Source organism: Symphalangus syndactylus, chromosome 1, assembly GCF_028878055.3.
Source record: "Symphalangus syndactylus isolate Jambi chromosome 1, NHGRI_mSymSyn1-v2.1_pri, whole genome shotgun sequence".
Taxonomy (NCBI): domain Eukaryota; kingdom Metazoa; phylum Chordata; class Mammalia; order Primates; family Hylobatidae; genus Symphalangus; species Symphalangus syndactylus.
In genome coordinates this window covers 111431640-111450119 of record NC_072423.2, presented here as the reverse complement: position 1 = coordinate 111450119, position 18480 = coordinate 111431640, and the positions used below count along the sequence as shown (strand labels likewise).

General features: G+C 46.5%; 1 protein-coding gene across 25 annotated transcripts in view; it reads left to right on the top strand.

Annotated features, from left to right (window-relative positions):
• Positions 1-18480, top strand: part of DAG1 (dystroglycan 1) — a 72391-nt gene that overhangs the window by 23249 nt on the left and 30662 nt on the right. For 3 of the 25 annotated variants that reach the window (XM_055276832.2, XM_063609640.1, XM_063609658.1), the window contains one exon: positions 5455-5601. The exons of 13 other annotated variants lie outside the window; for them this stretch is intronic. The gene's annotated coding sequence lies outside the window, so the exon portion shown is untranslated. Of the gene's footprint in view, positions 1-5454; positions 5602-5998; positions 6100-8967; positions 9063-17753; positions 17832-18480 lie in introns of all 25 variants that reach the window. 9 more of the 25 variants (XM_063609703.1, XM_063609676.1, XM_063609666.1 and 6 more) reach the window with 4 other exon arrangements.

Sequence of the window (18480 nt, the reverse complement as noted above, 5' to 3'; positions counted from 1 at the left end):
TGCCACCACGCCTGGCTAATTTTTGTATTTTTAGTAGTAATGGGGTTTCTCTATGTTGCCCAGACTGATCTCGAACTCCTGGATTGCTCAAGCAATCCACCTGCCTTGGCCTCCGAAAGTGCTGGGATTACAGGTGTGAGCCACCGTTGCCTGGCCTGATGTTTTAATTACTGAGAATTTTGTATTTTTTGTAGAGATGGGGTTCTTCCTCTCTGCCTAGGCACATGACTGTCTATCCCAGATGGCTGCACTGGCCTAGGACAGACGGACGGTTCTTCCCCTAGTACGTTAAGACCCTGGAGGGTGCAACCTACAGAACAGCTGGGCTCCTGCATTCCTCCCAGACCCTGTCTTCAGTAGGACAACAGGCAACAAACTTAAATTTGGCAGTATGAATTTGCAAAAGGTTAATGTTTTCCAGAACAGTAAAACTACAGTATAAAGGTTAGACTTTAGAACCAAAGTTACTCTCTAGCTTCCCTCTTCTGCCCTTCGTGTGCTCAGCACTTGTATCTGTGTTCTCACTACCCTGAGCCCTGTGTTCTTCTGGGGTTGGCCCAGGAAGTGCCTTGGTCCAGAGAGATACCTGGGAGGAAACCACATGGAAGCAACAACAGTACTACATATGTGTTATTATTTGGAGTAATTAGCCCCATAAATTCTTTTTTTTTTTTTTTTTTTTGAGATGGAGTCTCACTCTGTCGCCCAGGCTGGAGTGCAGTGGCGTGATCTTGACTCACTGCAACCTCCGCCTCCGAGTTCAAGCGATTCTCCTGCCTCAGCCTCCCAATTAGGTGGGACTACAGGCGCCCGCCACCATACACGGCTAATTTTTTGTATTTTTAGTAGAGACGGGGTTTCACCATGTTAGCCAGGATGGTCTCGATCTCCTGACCTCGTGATCTGCCCGCCTCAGCCTCCCAAAGTGCTGGGAATTCAGACGTGAGCCACCATGCCTGGCCAGCCCCATAAATTCTTGATAGCAATTTTCCTGAGGTACTCAAGTTTTACTAGAAAAACATAGCATCATGTTTTGATTCATTAGTTGTCTAGATGCTCACCCTCCTGTATTATCATACTGGCTAACTATTAAGTGCCATTACTCCTAGATTGAATTTATGACACCTGCTGCCCAGTATGCCCATTAAACAATAAGGGCAGGGCAAACTGCTGTCTCATGTTGTTTCAAACTGCCCCACCTCCTTCCTCATCCATCTTATGTTATTAATGAAAGAGTTTGACAATACTTAAATGTTAGTGAAAATAAGAGAAAAGTTGTTTGTATCTTTAAGTGAGAATGTAAATTGAAGGACATTTTGCCAAATCTAACAATTCCAATGTACATATCCTTTGACCCAGCAATTCCACATCTAAGATTATATCCTTAGATATGTTCTAAGAAGAATGCAAGGATGAGTATGAGAACACCCTGGAGAGCAAGATATGCAAGATACTTAGACATTTAGATGTGCCACACACAATAGGGGTGAATGAGAAGGATCTACCCATTGGGGCTGAGGTCTCTCAGTTCTGCTAAATTAGAAAAAGGAACAGTTATTTTTTTTTTGATAGGGAGTCTCGTTGTGTCGCCCATGCTGGAGTGCAGTGGCGCGGTCTTGGCTCACTGAAACCTTTGCTTCCCAGGGTCAAGCGATTCCCCTGCCTCAGCCACCTGAGTAGCTGGGATTACAGGTGCGCGCCACTATGACCATCTAATTTTTTGTATTTTTAATAGAGATAGGGTTTCACCGTGTTGGCCAGGCTGGCCTCGAACTCCTGACCTTGTGATCCGCCTGCCAGGTGTGAGCCACTGCGCCCGGCAAAAAAAGGAACAGTTTTGAAGAATTTGATTTCATTTGAACTTTAAGAATGAAATTAGAAGAGATGTGCTTGTTTATGTGTTTAGAGATACACATTCAATATGTCATTTGTGGAGAGCTACTGAAGAAACTCAGTCTGCTCACCTGAGGACCTAGGAAGGAGACCTGCTTTTCATTTGTGTCCTAGTGTGGTGTTGGAATTTATTTTACCTCCATGTGAATTACCTTTTTTTTTTTTTTTTTTTTTGGAGACACAGTTTTGCTCTTGTTGCCCAGGCTGGAGTGCAATGGCGTGATCTTGGCTCACCGCAACCTCCACCTCCCGGGTTCAAGCGATTCTGCCTCAGCTTCCCGAATAGCTGGGATTACAGGCATGTGCCACCACGCCTGGCTAATTTTGTATTTTCGGTAGAGAAGGGGTTTCTCCATGTTGGTCGGGCTGGTCTCGAATCCCCGACCTCAGGTGATCCGCCACCTCTGCCTCCAATAGTGCTGGGATTACAGGTGTGAGCCACCGTGCCTGGCCCTTGAATTACTTTTATTGCATTAAGTCAAAGGGGAGGACCAGACAGCTGATGACATCATTGTGAGATAGACTGGGAACCAATAGTAGGGAATCGGATATTGGGAAACACTGGATGCAGCCTGCCCACATTTTGCCCTTAGCTCTGGGACCTCTGAACTTGGTAATGGTCTGATTTGGGATTTTTTTCCTCTAGGAGGGAAGGTTCCTGGGAAGGGAAGATAGAATCTATTTTTAATCTCAAGAAAACATAGCTCAATGTAGTAATTTTGGGCCCTAGTGTGACATTTTCTTCCATTATAACCCAAGTCACTTTTAAAACAAACAAAATACTTTTTTTGTATATTTTGTGTTTGTAATGTTTCTAGAGGAAAATGCTTTTAAAATATCCTCACTTCCCTTTGTAAACTTGGGAGGACTTGGGACCTGGTGGGGTATGTGTTTTGAATCATGCTGTCTGGGGGATTAGTGCCTGGAATCCAGATTCCTACTGGACAAAGCGCTGGGGTTTGAGGTAAGTGGGGTGGGGTAGGGGGAGGGTTATATAGCTGTCACAGATTACAGAGCTTACCTGTTGACTTTGCTTCACAATTGTCGGTACCTACACCTGCTTTGGCATGGACATCCTGAGAGGGGACTTGGACCATGACCCGTGTTCCTTTCTCTACCACTTGTTTTTTTCCATTTTGGCTGGGTGCGGTGGCTCATGCCTGTAATCCCAGCACTTTGGGAGGCCAGGGTGGATGGATCACAAGGTCAGGAGATCAAGACTATCCTGGCTAACACGGTGAAACCCCGTCTCTACTAAAAATAGAAAAAATTACTCAGGTGTGGTGGCAGGTACCTGTAGTCCCAGCTACTCGGGCGGCTGAGGCAGGAGAATGATGTGAACCTGGGAGGTGGAGCTTGCAGTGTGCTGAGATCGCGCCACTGCCCTCTAGCCTGGGCGACAGAGCGAGACTCTGTCTCAAAAAAAAAATTCTTTTTGATATAATTTTAAATTTACAGAAAAATTGCAAGAATAATTCAAGAAACTCCCAAATACTCCATCTAGAGTCATCATTTGTTTGCATTTTGCTATGTTTGCTCTGTCATTCTCTTTTCTATCTATACCTTTTTTTCTGAACCATCTATGAGTAATTGACAGAGATGATGCCTCTTCATTCCTAATTTTTTTATTAGGGTCTTTATTAGGACAGAGCAGACTCTTGCTCTGTCACCTAGGTTGGAGTGCAGTGATAAGATCTTGGCTTATTGCCACCTCCGCCTCCCAGGCTCGAGCGATCTTCCTGCCTTAGCCTCCCGAGTAGCTGAGACTACAGGTGCAGGCTACCATGCTGGCCTAATTTTGTATTTTTTTGTAGAGACGGGGTTTCACCATGTCGCCCAGGCTGGTCTCAAACTCATCAGCTCAAGCTATCTGCCCGTCTCAGCCTCCCAAAGTGCTGGGATTACAGACATGAGCCACAACACCTGGCCTACTCCTAAATTATTTATTATTATTATTTTTTTTTTTTGAGACGGAGTTTCACTGCAACTTCTGCCTCCCAGGTTCAAGCAATTTTCCTGCCACAGTCTCCCTGAGTAGCTGGGGAGTAGCTGAGTAGGCACGCACTACTACACCTGGCTAATTTTTACTTTAGTAGAGACAGGTTTTGCCATGTTGGCCAGGCTGGTCTCGAACTCCTGACCCAGGTGGTCTGCCTGCCTCAGCCTCCCAAAGTGGTGGGATTACAGGCGTGAGCCACCACGCCTATTTTTAATAGAGATGGGGTCCCACTATGTTGCCAGGGCTGCTCTCAAACTCCTGGGTTTAAGTGATCCTCCTGCCTCAGCCTCCCGAAATGCTGGGATTACAGGTATGAGCCACTGCTCCCAGCCAAGTTTTTTTTTTTTTTTTTTTTTTTTTTTTTTTTTTTTTTTGAGACAGAGTCTCATTCTTTCGCCCAGGTTGGAATGCAGTGGCGTGTTCTCGGCTCACTGCAGCCTCTGCCTCCTGGGTTCAAGCAGTTCTCCTGCCTCAGCCTCCCAAGTAGCAGGGATCATAGGCACCTGCCACCATGTCTGGCTATTTTTGTATTTTTAGTAGAGACGGGGTTTCACCACATTGGCCAGGCTGGTCTCAAACTCCTGACCTCAAGTGATCCTCCTGCCTTGGCCTCCCAATGTGCTGGGATTACAGGTGTGAGCTGCCGCGCCTGGCCCCAAGTGTATTCTTTTTTTTTGTTGTTTGTTTGAGACGGAGTCTCACTTTGTTGCCCAGGCTGGAGTGCAGTGGTGAGATCTCGGCTCCCTGTGACCTCTGCCTCCCGGGTTCAAGCAATTCTGCCTCAGCCTCCTGAATAACTGGGATTACAGGCATGGGCCACCAAGCCCAGCTAATTTTTGTATTTTTAGTAGAGACGGGGTTTCACCATGTTGGTCAGGCTGTTCTCGAACTCCCGGCCTTGTGATCTGCCTTACTTGGCCTCTTAAAGTGCTGAGATTACAGGCATGAACCACCATACCCAGCCTGGCCCCAAGTCTATTCTTAAGACCACAGAACTTTTGATTTAAGATTCACTGGACAGATACATAACAATACATAAAATAAATGTTTTATTTACAAAATAAGACCTTTAAGTAGTTAGCTGCCAGTTGAAATAATGATTTGGACTGGATATGGTGGTTTATGCCTGTAATCCCAGCACTTTAGGAGGCTGAGGTGGGAGAATTGCTTGAGCCTAGGAATTTGAGACCACCTGGAGAACATGGTGAGGCCCCATCTCTATGAAAGGTAAAAAATTAGCCAAGTGTAGTGGTGCCATGCTTGTAATCCCAGCTATTTGGGAGGCTGAGGTAGGAGGATCACTTGAACCTGGAGGGTGAGGCTGCAGTGAGCCATCATCGTGTCACTGCACTCCAGCCCAGGTAACAGAGTGAGACCCTGTATCTTTAAAGGAAAATTTAAAAGGATAAATGCAGGAGATCTTCCATCTTATCAAAAGGGTGCTATTATAATTTATCTATTTCTAAGTACTGGATGGGGAGGTGGAGTAGCAGCTCTAAGGTACTTTTCAGTGGTGGCCTTAATCTGCTGATGCATGGACGGTGTTTTCTTCTTCCAAATAGCCCTGGGATCTCCTGAATTTCCAGGTTGGGCCACTCAGGCATGGATTGACTCCTACAGTTCAGGCGGATGGAGATCCCACCAGCCCACAGCTTAATTCTTCAGATGCTTTATCTTCATTTCTCATGTATCTTCAGTTGGCTTCTAATGTGAGCACATAAATGCCCTGCAGAATTTCTTTCCCGTCTTTATGCAAATCATTATTTTTATTTTTTATTTTTTGAGACAACAGAGGGTCTTGCTCTGTCACCCAGGCTGGAGTGCAGTGGCATGATCACGGCTCACTGCAACCTCAACCTCCCAGGCTCAAGCGATCCTCCCACTTCAGTCTCCTGAGTAGCTGAGATTGTAGGCATGCATCACCACACTCAGCCAATTTTTTCATATGTTGCAGAGACAGAGTCTCCCTGTGTTGCCCAGGCTGATTTCAAACTCTTGGGCTCAAGCAGTCCATCAACCTTAGCCTCCCAAAGTGCTAGGATCACAGGCATGAACCACTGTGCCTTGCCTGCTTTTCATTTTTAATCCTTGGTTTCTAAAATGCAGGAATTAATTTCCAAATAATTAGTATGGAATGGAATCCCACTTTTTCCTGTGTGCTGAGAGAATGATCAAAGATCAAAGAAAAGAGATGGAGACAGAAGAAGGTGAGAGCAAGGGCATCTTTAAGGATTTCTTCAGTCTTGTTAATCTGGGTGCAAATTCTTTGTGGCAGACAGCAGCTGAGGATCCCCTGAAGTTTTGAGGAGGAGGAAAGCACTTGAGAGTAATGGGTTTTCTTGATTTTACTTTGTATAGAAGAGCCTGAACTGGTCATATTTCCAGATATGTGCTGTGGTCTTTTTTTTTTTTTTTTTTTTTTGTATTTTTAGTAGAGACGGGGTTTCACCGTGGTCTCGATCTCCTGACCTCGTGATCCACTCGCCTCGGCCTCCCAAAGTGCTGGGATTACAAGCATGAGCCACCGCGCCCGGCCTGTGCTGTGGTCTTTAACAAGCAGCCCAACATCCTTTGCTGGGGAAGGCCAGCAATGTGGGAGCTAGTGGGGCCTGGCCCAGGAGCCTTGCGTTCACCAGGTCACTGGGAACTGGTGCTCTCTGAGGCCCCTCTATGCAAGCCTGATTCTGAAATCAGGTGTGGTGGGCATCCCTGTCCATAGTGTTGGCCTGGCCCACCATTTCACTGGTCATAGAATGGCTGTAGCTTTGCAGAGCAGGGATTGTGAGAATGGAAGAATGTCTTTTGGCTCTTTTGCTCTAGCTTTTGGAAGTACGTCAGAGAAGTTTGTGATTTTTTAGAATTTGTAGCTGTGGCAAGGCTGAAGCAGGTAAAAGGGCCAATTAGAACCATCTGTGGGAGGGAAGGAATTCTGTTAGCAGGAAGGAAAACCTGAGCAAAGGGAGTGGGTGCTAGTTTTGTCTTGTTCTTTTATAAACACAGTGTGTTGATACGGCAGTTCCTGGCATGGGTGAAATGTTTTTGATGGTTGAGCATTAAGAATGTAGCCAAAAACAAGAATGTGGCTAAAAGCAAGTCACCACTTTAAACACTGAAGATTGAAGCATTTGCCTAGATAAATATTCTGCGGTGAATATGCCAGGACTCCCACATACCTGTTTGGCTCCTGAGGCATCGTGCTTAGGGTCCCAAGCCTTTATTATAGGGCTGCTGGCAGGGTCAAGGGCTGGGTTGCCTGGAGCTTCCCTGACATTTCACCTCACTTCTCTGTTTTGGAGTCTGATTAGCCAATTGGGTCAGAAAGGCCAGCAGCCAGCACACTTTTTCTAAATTTAATTCATCATTGCTAGATTATCATATTAATTTTGAGCTATGGCACTTATTTTTAATCTTTTGTAGTGTAATGGAAAAAATGCCAGAAAGCTCAGCATTGAACTTCAAAGTGTGAAATCAGGTGATCATTGCCTATATGCTTGGTGAGTTATTATTATTATTATTTTTGGAGACAGAGTCTTGCACTGTCATCCAGGCTGGAGTGCAGTGGCACAATCTTGGCTCACTGCAACCTCCGCCTCGCAGGTTCAAGTGATTCTCCTGCCTCAGCCTCCCGAGTAGCTGGGACTACAGGTGCCTGCCACCATGCCCAGCTAATTTTTGTATTTTTAGTAGAGACGGGGTTTCACCATGTTAGCCAGGATGGTCTCGATCTCTTGACCTTGTGATCCACCCGCCTCAGCCTCCCAAAGTACTGGGATTACAGGTGTGAGCCACCGGCGCCTGGCCGCTTGGTGAATTATTTAGGGGATTTAGTGGAAGTTCCTTTCCTGTACTCTGCAGGCATCTGCTGAGTACCTGCTTGGTGCCGGGCATCTACTGGGAGAGAAAGCAGAAGAGTAAATGCTGTCAAGACCCCTGTAGTGGACCTGTTCTCCCGCTTTTCTCTCAAGGGAACCATTGGCATCCAGCCTTGACCCCCAGTAGACACTGATCATCCTGCCCCCACAGCGTAACCCCACTGTACCTTTGTACTGAGTTGGGGAAGGGATGGGATAGCCAGGGGGAGTTTGGGGAAGTCAGAAGGCAACTTTCAGTTTCTATTACAGTAAGCACTTGGAAAATGGCTGTTTATAATGTATTAGTATAAATACTTGGTTTGTTACCACTTGTGTTTCCTGATTTAGTAATGTATATAAATCTTAATTGAATATTTTTGTGTGAAACTTGGAAAGACCACATCTATAGCAAATAAAGCCTCACACCTAGCACAGGGTAGGTAGTTGGTAAACATGTGCTAAAGTGTTAATTGTTGGGCTGTCTTCTGAGAATTGTAGTTTGCTTTAATTACATTTTTGGATACCACACAGGTGCAAGGATGTGGTAATTCATTCCCACTTGGATTCTGCTGAGGCTGGCCACCCACCTCTCAGACTTATTCCTCCACCACCACTGCACCTCCCACTCTAGCTGCTGCAGCCAAATGGACAGTTAGGGCCAGGCACAGTGGCTCATGCTTGTAATCCCAGCACTTTGGGAGGCTGAGGCGAGCGGATCACAGTGTCAGGAGTTCAAGACCAGCCTGGCCAATATGGTGAAACCCTGTCTCTACTAAAAATACAAAAATTAGCTGGGCGTGGTGGCAGGCATCTGTAGCCTCAGCTACTCAGGAGGCTGAGGCAGGAGAATCACTTGAACCCGGAAGGCAGAGTTTACAGTGAGCCGAGATCACGCCACTTGCACTCCAGCCTGGGCGACAGAGCGAGACTCCGTCTCAAAACAAAACAAAACAAAACAGAAAAAAAACTCAAATGGATGGTTTGGCCTGGTCCTTGTCTTTGGCCTCAGTTTATCCTTTTCTGTCTTCAGTGTCTTACCTGGGCACTGATGATTAAAGGTCTGGACCATGTCATCACGGGGATATGCCCCTCAAAGCCTCCTAAAGTATTTTCTTCTGAAGTCTAATTGGTGTAACTCTAAGTAATGTTTTCTAAAATATTGTGGCAAAATATACGTAACATAAAGATGGTGTATTTATTTATTTATTTTGCTTTGTCACCCAGGCTGGATCACATTGGTGGAGTCATGGCTCACAGTAGCCTCGACCTGCCAGGCTCAAGCAGTCCTCCCACCTGAGGCCGAGTAGCTGGAACTACAGGTGCATACCTACGTACTTGGCTAATTAAAAAAAAATTTTTTTTTTTTTTTTTTTTTGAGACGGAGTCTCGCTCTGTCGCCCAGCCTGGAGTGCAGTGGCGCAGTCTCAGCTCACTGCAAGCTCCGCCTCCCGGGTTCACGCCATTCTCCTGCCTCAGACTCCTGAGTAGCTGGGACTACAGGCGCCTGCCACCATGCCCGGCTCATTTTTTGTATTTTTAGTAGAGACGGGGTTTCACCGTGTTAGCCAGGATGGTTTCGATCTCCTGACCTCGTGATCCGCCCGCCTCGGCCTGCCAAAGTGCTGGGATTACAGGCGTGAGCCACTGTGCCCGGCCGTAATTTTTTAAAATTTAAGTTTTTTGGTTTTTTTTTTTCTTGAGACGGAGTCTCACTCCGTCGCCCAGGCTGGAGTGCAGTGGTGCGATCTCGGCTCACCACAACCTCCACCTCCCAGGTTCAAGCAATTCCCCTGCCTTAGCCTCCTGAGTAGCTGGGATTACAGGTGTGCGCCACTGGGCCTGGCTAATTTTTTTTGTATTTTTAGTAGAGACAGGGTTTCACCATATTGGCAAGGCTGGTCTCGAACTTCTGACCTTGTGATCTGCCTGCCTCGGCCTCCCAGAGTGCTGGGATTACAGGCCTGAGCCACTGTGCCCGGCCTAAATTTTTTTTTTTTTTTGGCACAATTTCAGCTCACTGCAACCTCCACCTCCCGGGTTCAAGCGATTCTCCTGCATCAGCCTCCTGAGTAGCTGGGACTACAGGCGTGCACCACAACACCCAGCTAATTTTTGTATTTTTAGTAGAGATGGGGTTTCACCATGTTGGCCAGGATGGTCTCTATCTCTTGATCTTGTGATCCACCCACCTCGGCCTCCCAAAGTGTTGGGATTATAGGTGTGAGCCACTATGCCTGGCCTAAATTTTTTTTTGTAGAGATGGGGATCTCACTGTGTTGCCCAGGCTTATATTTTAATATAACATCTTAACCATTAAAAACGTTTTTTTTAGGGGCTGGCTGTAGTGGCTCGTCCCTATAATCCCAGTGCTTGGGGAGGCTGAGGCGGGAGGATTGTTTGAGCCAGGAGTTTGAGACCAGTCTGGGCAACATGGTGAGACCCTGTCTCTACAAAATAAAAACTAAAAAATGGCCGAGCATGATGGTTCACACCTATAATCCCAGCACTTTGGGAGGCCGAGGTGGGTAGATCACCTGAGATCAGGAGTTCAAGACCAGCCTGGCTAACATGGTAAAATCCCATCTCTACTAAAAATACAAAAATTAGCCGGGCGTCGTAGTGGGCACCTATAATCCCAGCTACTCAAGAGGTTGAGGCGAGAGAAGCTCTTGAACCCAGGAGGCAGAGGTTGCAGTGAGCCAAGATTGTGCTGCTGCACTCCAGCCTGGGTGACAGAGCAAGACTCTGTCTCAAAAAAAAAAAAAAAAAATTAAAAAATGAGCCAGGCATGGTGCTATGAACCGGTAGTCCCAGCTGTGGGAGGCTGAGGCAGAAGGATCACTTGAGTCCAGGAGTTCGAGGTTACAGTGAGCTATTACTGTACCACTGTACTCCATCCACCCTGGGTGATAGATTGAGAGACTCTCAAAAAAAAAAAAAAAAAAACCCAAACCCACCTTTTTAAATTGTGAAAAACACAGTACAAAACTTAACCATCTTCAAAGTCAAGTATACTGTTCGGTAATAAATAATGTTTAGTGCAGTGTATGGACTTCAGTGGAATGTAGAAGGAATTCTTTCAGTGAGCCCCATCACGTATCATGTTAAAATCTACTCAGATTAAAAGCCATGGTTCAGTGGAGAATGACTGTTCTGGGTTTTGAACCTTGCTTTTCTTTCCCTTCCCTAGAACATGTCTGTACCTAGGTGGATTTATATCTAGGTTTTAAACCTTTGCTTCCTGTCTTCGTTGGAAAAAACCAAACCACCGCCAGCAGAAGCCACTGCCCTTTGTTTATCTGTGATAAGTGAGAATTTGCAAGAATTTTCCAAGTGAGAGAAGTGTTCAAAGTAGCTTTTATGTTTGATAGAATGTGTAGTGCTTGCCTCTCAGGGGTGGTATTTTTTCTCCCACATATTTTTACCTTTAAATCTTTCGCTGTAGGGCCGGGCGCGGTGGCTCACGCCTGTAATCCCAGCACTTTGGGAGGCCGAGGCGGGCGGATCACGAGGTCAGGAGATCGAGACCATCCTGCTTAACAGGTGAAACCCCGTCTCTACTAAAAATACAGAAAAATTAGCCGGGCGTAGTGGCGGGCGCCTGTAGTCCAGCTACTTGGGAGGCTGAGGCAGGAGAATGGCGTGAACCTGGGAGGCGGAGCTTGCAGTGAGCCGAGATGGCGCCACTGCACTCCAGGCTGGGCGACAGAGCGAGACTCCGTCTCAAAAAAAAAAAAAAAAAAAAATCTCTCGCTGTATATGTGACCCTGGCTCCCTTTGGTTGGTCCTCCAGTTCCCTGATGGTCCTGGGGCTCCCTCCATATCACTGGTGGTATTTCCACATTGTCTGCAGTTTAGGTAGGAACCTGTCCCATGTCAGGGAAACCTCATCTATCCCCTGAACTGAGCAATTTTAATTTTAGGGTGATACCTTGAATCGTCACCAGTTGCTTGGCTTCAGACCTTTCTCATCTGACGCCAAGGAGTCAAAAAGGCCTGTTTTTAACTAGAAACAGAGACATCTGCCATTTTTTTTTTATATTTGGAGCTCAAATAAACAGTGACTTCACACCACTGTTTTCCATTGTGTTGAGTACATCCTGTTGGCCATGATATTGAGCAGTTTTAAACTGGTTAACCTTTCAGAAACTTTATATTAATGTTGGACTGACAGTTAATATTTAACTGGTCAAAGTGTTTTTTGCTAGATTGAACCTGAAGTGGTTAAGATTTCTGCTTTTTATGTTTTCCAAAACCATTTAAAATAGGAACATGGTATTATTTTAATCTGGTTTTAAAATGAATATCCCATTTTCTTTATTATTATTATTATTAATTTTTTTTTTTTTTTGAGATAGGGTTTTGCTGTGTCACCGAGGTTCGAGTGCAGTGTTGTAATCTCACTGCAATCTCACCATCCTGGGTTCAAGCAATTCACTCACCTCAGCCTCCCAAGTAGCTGTGATTACAGGCATGCGCCACCATACCTGGCTAATTTTTGTACTTTTTTGTAGAAACAGGGTTTCGCCATGTTGCCCAGGCTGGTCTTGAACTCCTGGGCTCAAGCAATCTGCCCACCTCGGCCTCCCAAAGTACTGGGATTCTAGGTGTGCGCCACTGCACCTGGCCATTCCTTAAATGTTTTAATTACTGTTGCAAATGATAGCAATTAACAGCTTAACTACTATTTTTAGGTAGCGTAGCTATTTGGGAGTAGGGGCTCCTAGGAGTGGTGGGATGGGCTACCTCTGCCAAATTTTGTGTAGTTAATAATGGGTTGAGTCTCCCAACTTTCCTTTTATTCTTGGGAAGGAAAAACTAATAGCTGTTCTTTCAGAGTTTTTAGGTTAAGATGTCTGAAAGTTTCAGAGCCTGGTGCAGTGGCCTGTGCCTATAGTCTCCTATTTGGGAGGCTGAGGCAGGAGGATCACTGGGGAGTTCAAGGCTGGTGAGGTATGATTGTTTCTGTGAATAGCCACTGCACTCTAGCCTGGGCAACATGGTGAGACCCTGTCTTAAAACTAAAAACAGAGGTACTTAAAAAATATATATATCTGAAAGTTTCATTCACTGGGTTTTTCTATGGATGAGGAAACATTAAGTTTATGGCAAATTGAGTTGGTGCCACATGTGCATTTGTTCTTCACATCTGTTGAGTGGAAAGCAGTTATTAACTGAGTTCCACGTGTGCGTGGGCACTCATAGCTCTGGGGAGGCAGCCTGAGTGGAACAGAGCCACCCATTCCATAAAGCTGTCTGGACAGAATGGGGTCATAAGGGCCTGGCTTCTCATGGGCATCTCCCCTTTCCTCCCACCAAGCAACATCCTTTGGTTGCATCTTCCTGGGGATGGTATTGGTGGTGGTGATGGGAGGGGCCTGTGGGATCCTTACCTGCTGAACCATACCCTTGGATGCCTGGTGTCCTTGCCAGTTACTGTATAATGTTTTTGATTTCCTAGTTATATCCCTGATGACTGATCTGATAAACTTTAAATATACCTGCCTCTAGGGTAGCTTTAATATATTTTGGCTACAAAGGTCACTACCTTTTAGGTATTATTGCTAACTTGACATTTTACTTCTTTTTTTTTTTTTTTTTTTTTTGAGACGGAGTCTTGCTCTGTCACCCAGGCTGGAGTGCAGTGGCGTGATCTCGGCTCACTGCAAGCTCTGCCTCCCGGGTTCACGCCATTCTCCTGCCTCAGCCTCTCTGAGTAGCTGGGACTACAGGCGCCCGCCACCACGCCCGGCTAATTTTTTGTATTTTTAGTAGAGATGGGGTTTCATCGTGGTCTTGATCTCCTGACCTCGTGATCCGCCCGCCTCGGCCTCCCAAAGTGCTGGGATTACAAGCGTGAGCCACCGCGCCCGGCCTCTTTTTTTTTTTTTTTTGAGACGGAATCTTGCTCTGTTGCCCAGTCTGGAGTGCGGTGGTGTGATCTTGGCTCACTGTAGCCTCCGCCTCCCGGGTTCAAGCAATTTTCCTGTCCCAGCCTCCTGAGTAGCTGGGATTATAGGTGTCTGCCACCATGCCCGGCTGATTTTTGTATTTTTAGTAGAGATGGGGTTTCACCATGTTGGCCAGGCTGGTCTCGAACTCTTGACCTCGTGATCCGCCCACCTCAGCCTCCAAAGTGCTGGGATTACAGGCGTGAGCCACTGCACCTGGCCTGACATTTTACTTCTGCCCATCACTTGAGAGTCCCACATATCACAACTGGGAGGAAGGGAGTGCCTTGTCATTGGCAGATGCGAGCCACTTACTGGCCCTACACCAACTAGCTCTGGTTCTTCTGGCTGAGGGTGTTTATCTGCAGTGAGTCTCAGGGTCTGGGGTCTGGGGCAGTGCTGAGAGCTTAGACTCAGTTGTGGGTACTGCACTGGGTACTGGCACAGAGGAATAGGCTCCCATTCCAGCTACTCGAAAAGGAGAGCTTCGGTAGCTCCTGTCAGCCAGTGGTGAATCCATCTAAGACATGTTCTTGGGCTGCCTTGAGCATTTCCTACTCTTTTAGAGGATATAATGTGAATGAGTGTGAGGTGTTAAATTGGGTAGCTGTGTCAGGAAGACTAGGTGGCTGTGGCCGGAATCTTTCTGTGGTTTCCAAGCACTCTTTTCTCCCACATGTTCTGGCCACCAAGCTGTATGTGATCACGATTGAATATTTACCTCTGTTTGGACCTTGGTCTCTGAACCACGAGGAGGAGGATCTCTGTAGTACCTCTATCTGAATGACCGAGTGTATGAGTATGAGACTGTGTAAAAAAAACTTCCAGAAGGACATTCTGATACAAGTATATGGATGCAACCTATCAGATTCCTAGCGTAGGCAGACATGACCCTTGCTTATAGGAAGCCAGCATCAGAAAGACAAAAGGGTGTTTTATTACCAAGTTGCAAAAAATTTTTCTCCTTAGAGCATGGAAAACCAACACATAGTAGTTGGAGTTGTACCCTGAACATCGCCTGCCTGCTAAATGCAGAGCACTTAGTCATGCCCATGAAACAGACACCCCATGTCGTCATGTGTCCGCAGATAGCAGACAGCTTAAGTTCCTGGTAGGGCAGGGTGTGTCTCATAACTGACTTTTTAAAGAAGCTGAGAATTCTAAAATTGAGAATGAGATTGGAATAGTGAAAGATCAGCTGGATCTAATAAGTGAAGTAAAGACTAAAGATGATGGGAAGAACCTAAAAGAAAGGTCCTGTGTCTCCCCATTCATTCATTAGGTGTATGGTGTATGTCTGGCACTGGATGAGTGCTGGACACATATTAGTGATTGCAGCAGATGTATCCCTGCTCTCCCACAACTTACAGTCTTGTGGGGGTGTTGGTTGAGCTGAGCCATTTACTAAATTAGAATTAAAATGCGGCTGGGCACGGTGGCTCATACCTGTAATCCCGGCACTTTGGGAGGCCGAGGTGGGCAGATCACCTGAGGTCAGGAGTTCAAGACCAGCCTAGCCAACATGGCGAAACTCTGTCTCCATTAAAAAATACAAAAATTGGCTGGGCGCGGTGGCTCACGCTTGTAATCCCAGCACTTTGGGAGGCCGAGGCGGGCGGATCACGAGGTCAGGAGATCGAGACCACGGTGAAACCCCGTCTCTACTAAAAATACAAAAAATTAGCCGGGCGTGGTGGCGGGCACCTGTAGTCCCAGCTACTCGCAGAGGCTGAGGCAGGAGAATGGCGTGAACCCAGGAGGCGGAGCTTGCAGTGAGCCGAGATCACGCCACTGCACTCCAGCCTGGGCGACAGAGCGAGACTCCGTCTCAAAAAAAAAAAAAAAAAAAAAAAAAAAAAATATACAAAAATTAGCCAAGCGTGGTGGCAGGTGCTTGTAGTCCCAGCTACTCGGGAGGCTGAGGCAGGGAGAATTGCTTGAACCTGGGAGGCGGAGGCAGTGAGCCAAGATCACGCCACTGTACTCCAGCCCGGGTGACAGAGCGAGACTCCCTCTCCAAAAAAAAAAGGATTAAAATGCATAAGAAAGGAAAAGGCCAGTAAAGAAAACACTATGCGCCAGTAAAGAAAACACTATGCAACAGTAAAGAAAACTGTAGGCCAAGCACAGTGGCTCATGCCTGTAATCCCAACACTTTGGGAGGCCAAGGCAGGAGGATTGCTTGAGCCCATGAGTTTGAAACCAGCCTGGGTAATATAGTCTGTATCTCTTCAACAAAATTTATAAATTAGCCTGGTGTGGTGGCACACACCTGTAGTTCCAGCTACTTGAGAGGCTGATAGGAAGTTTTCTTGAGCCCAGAGGTTGAGGCTGCAGTGAGCTGTGATTACACCATTTCCAGCCTAGGTGACCAAAAAACCAAAACAAAAACTACACAGAAAGGAGTTGAAGAAAAACCTTCAAGTTGGAGCACTTTATAGAGCTCTGAGGAGAAGACCCTCACCAGAGTACTGGGAGTGCTGGTTGTTGAGAAGGAGTTCCTGGTGGAGGACCCCTCAGACATCACTGGAAGTTAAATGGTTCTTGGAACTGATGCCCATAGGGCTCCTCCATCTATGTACATGGTCATTTGGTCCCTTTTGCTGAGTGTGGCACTTAACATTGCTGGTGAGCCTGTGGTGGGCAAAAGTGACCCAGCCATCTACTGATGGCAGGGAGGGAAGGTTCCTGTGGAGGAATGGGTCTGAAATCCTGTGAGAGCCACCTGGTTCTATGGGCCTTGGAGTGTGGAACAAGGTAGTAAAGAGGAAAGAGGACAATGTTTTACCTATTGCTTATCTCACATTGATGACAGGAATCAATCAAATTGTATCGTGCTAAATTGTAAGACATCTTTAACTTTCTTTTTTTTTTTTTTTTTTTTGAGATGGAGTCTCGCTCTGTTGCCCAGGCTGGAGTGCAGTGGTGCGATCTCGGCTCACTGCAAACTCCGCCTCCCGGGTTCACACCATTCTCCTGCCTTAGCCTCCCGAGTGGCTGGGACTACAGTCGCCCACCACCACGCCCGGCTAATTTTTTATATTTTTAGTAGAGACGAGGTTTCACCACGTTAGCTAGGATGGTCTCGATCTCCTGACCTCGTGATCTGCCCGTCTTGGCCTCCCAAAGTGCTAGGATAACAGGCGTGAGCCACTGCGCCTGGCCAGGATTTTTTTTTTTAACTTTGAGATCACAGAATTCAATCAAGCTCTGCACCTTCATGTGTTTCAAGTACTCAGTAGAGAACATAGCCTAACATCACATACCCCTAAGTATCTGCCACCCAACTACTTTGTCACATCTTAATGTTGTTTCTTTCTTTATTTCTTTTCCTATTTATTTTTTTTTTTTTTGAGAGTTTTGCCCTGTTGCCCAGGCTGGAGTGCAGTGGCACGATCTTGGCTCATTGCAACCTCCGCTTCCTGGGTTTCAGTGACTCTCCTGCCTCAGCCTCCTGAGTAGCTGGGATTACAGGTGCCCACCACCACACCTGGCTAATTTTTTTGTATTCTTTTTATTTTATTTTGAGACAGAGTTTCGCTCCTGTTGCACAGGCTGGAGTGCAATGGCACAATTTCAGCTCACCGCAACCTCTGCCTCCCAGGTTCAAGCGATTCTCCTGTGTCAGCCTTCAGAGTAGCTGGGATTACAGGCATGTGCTACCACACCCGGCTAAATTTGTATTTTTAGTAGAGATGGGGTTTCTTCATGTTGGCCAGGCTGGTCTGGAACTCCTGACGTCAAGTGATCCACCCGCCTCGGCCTCCCAAAGTGCTGGGATTACAGGCGTGAACCACTGCGCCCACCCCGTTCCATATTTTTATAAGATTTAGAAAGTAAAACACAAAGTTGGAGACCCTTTTGCACCCCTCCTTTTCCCCTTGCCCTCCTTTTGCAGTTACCAAAATCTTGAATTTAGTGTTTATGAACCTCTGTGTGATTTTCTTATTATATGTGAATCCATAAACAATATGTAATTTAAACATTTTGCTTACTTATTTTATTTTGTTTTATTTATTTATTTATTTTTTGAGAAGGAGTTTCGCTCTTGTTGTCCAGGTTGGATTGCAATGGTGTGATCTCAGCTCACTGCAACCACCACCTTCTGGGTTGAAGTGATTCTCCTGCCTCAGCCCCGTGAGTAGCTGGGATTACAGACACCCATCACCATGCCCAGCTAATTTTTTTGTATTTTTAGTAGAGAGAGAGTTTCACCATGTTGGCCAGGCTGGTCTCGAACTGCCGTCCTCAAGTGATCCGCCTGCTTCCGCCTCTCAAAGTTCTGGGATTACAAGCGTGAACAGTCTCACTCTGTCTCCCACACCAGTGTCTCCAGCACTACCACGCTGGAGTGGAGTGGCGTGATCTCAGCTCACAGCAACTTGCGCCTCCCAAGCTCGAGTGATTCTCCTGCCTCAGCCTCCCATAAACATTTTACCTTAATAGTATTGTATCTTTCTGCAGTGGGCACTTTTCACTAAGTACTTTTTTTTTTTTTTTTGAGACAGTGTCTTGCTCTGTCTCCCAGGCTGGAATGCAGTGGCGTGATCTCAGCTCACTGCAACCTCTGCCTCCCGGGTTCAAGCGATTCTCCTGCCTCAGCCTCTGAGTAGATGGGATTACAGGCACCTGCCACCACACCTGGCTAATTTTTGTATTTTTAGTACAGACAGGGTTTCACCATGTTGGCCAGGCTGATCTTGAACTCCTGACCTTGTGATCTGCCCGCCTCGGCCTCCCAAAGTGCTGGGATTACAGGTGTGGGCCACTGCGCCTGGCCACTATA